The 1932-nt window shown below is 34.4% G+C and overlaps 1 pseudogene; it reads right to left on the bottom strand.

Moving 5' to 3' along the window:
* Nucleotides 1–987: 987 nt before the first annotated feature.
* LOC108288225 lies at nt 988–1718 on the bottom strand (annotated as a pseudogene).
* Between the last annotated feature and the right edge of the window lie 214 nt (nt 1719–1932).

Here is a 1932-nt window from a genome sequence, read left to right as displayed (position 1 = left end):
TCTGTCTTCAGCAAAACAGTAACTTTAATTAAATGCTAATTTGTTACCTATAATACTATGTAGTTTTAAAAGAGATTTCAAATATATTATCTCATTCTTTACAGCTGTCCTGTGTGATAGGTAGAATGGAAATTATACTCATATTTTACCCTTGAGGAAACAAAAACTCTAATACAATAAGCAAATTTTCTCAGGTTAGACACCTTCAAAGAATTAAAGTTGGTTTCAAGTTGAGGATTTCTGACTCTTATTCCAGAGCTCTTCTTATCACACATCATGTCTAAGTGAGAAAGCTGAAGTGAAGTCAATCATAAATATGTGGGTGAAATATAAAATATTTTCTTTGGGGACAAATATACAGAGAAATCTTGGAATCATTCTTTGTTTAGAAATACAGGATTTTCTTGCAAGTGTCAAACCAAGTTCCATTTTGCTAAGAGCACATTCTGCAATTTTTTTGGAATAATATCTTTTTTAGGACTATCAAACACACCAAAAATTGGTACTAGTGAAAGGAAACTTGCCCAGTCAGATATTAAACAATATTATAAGATAAACAGTAACTTTTAAAATGTGGTACTAGTGCACAGTGAGCATGGAGCAGCTCAAAAGCAAACTCAAATATGTTAAAGAACTTTTATATGCTCCAAAAGAAATAGAGATGGAAAAGTTAAATTCTTCAAAAAATGGTGTTAGAAAGAATATCCATCTTTTTTATTCATCTCACAACAGGGATTGAAATATATTCCAAGTGGATGAAAGAATTAAATGCAAATAAAATGCATAGGCAGGTATTTAAAAAATTGGGAATCCTAGATATGATTGCTCTAGTCGCGTGCAGCTGCACAACAGCACACACACCTAGGTGAGTGGGTTTTTTTTTTTAATGTAAAAGAGTATTTTAATTCTTGTCCTTGGAAACTACAAAGATTACACATGATTTGGAAATGAGACTGTACCAAATGATGGCCAAAGAAGAATCATCCTCTACTCCTCTTTTGTCTGGTCACTCAGAAATATAATATTATCAGCTATGATTATTGTTGCTTGTCATCTCACATTATTTTTATCCATGTATTCACCATAATCTACTTTCTCTTCCACATAAATTGGAGACCCCTTTTTCACATACTGATATACCACATCTCTGAGGCCTGACCGGAATACTGATATTCTGTGCCATGTTGTCTTTTGACTGACACAGTCCATTTGGTAAACTTCACTGTCACCTGATTGCCATATCTCATTTGTTGCTAGAGAAAATATTGTGACTGGATTTTTTCCTTCCACCTGTCTCAAGACAGGGTACTGACTCACTCACCCAAGTAACTGCACACAATTCTGGGATCTTTCAAAAACCAACTGGTAGTTGTTTCAGACACATGTCTTACAAACTGATGAAGCACCTAAGAGGTGCTCCCAAGTATTTTCAAAATCCAGCTCTCATTAGCTCTAACACAGGTCTTCGAAACACAGCTTCTCTTTTCTTACAGACTGATCTTGAGGCTCTTCACATCACTGCCTCCCGACCCACCCAGGATTGCGCACAGCCAAAACATAGATTCCAGCACTTCCCTTGCACCCACCCTCCCTGCCTCCCTTACCTGATGCTCTCGGTGAGTTGTTTTAACAACTTGTAACTGATTTTTTTGTTGGGAAATAATTTTTTAAATGGGAAAGCTATATAAAAATTACGTGAGATTCATATATTTGACCATATCAACACAGTTGAATATTATACATCAAACTTTAAAAAATTAAGACAAAGAATAACTGGTAAAAACATTTGCAATAAATATTATATCCTCACAGAATTTGTGTATCAATTCATGTATATGTAATGACCAACCTCTAAATCCCCAGAAATACCATTCATTGCTTCTATAAATTAGGGTGATGTTAAAAGGTATGACAAAAATATCCCGAATTATA

Source organism: Cebus imitator, unplaced genomic scaffold (genome assembly GCF_001604975.1).
Source record: "Cebus imitator isolate Cc_AM_T3 unplaced genomic scaffold, Cebus_imitator-1.0 Scaffold16, whole genome shotgun sequence".
Lineage (NCBI taxonomy): Eukaryota > Metazoa > Chordata > Mammalia > Primates > Cebidae > Cebus > Cebus imitator.
The sequence above is the reverse complement of the archived record's forward strand: the minus strand, read 5'-3'. Positions and strand labels throughout refer to the sequence as shown.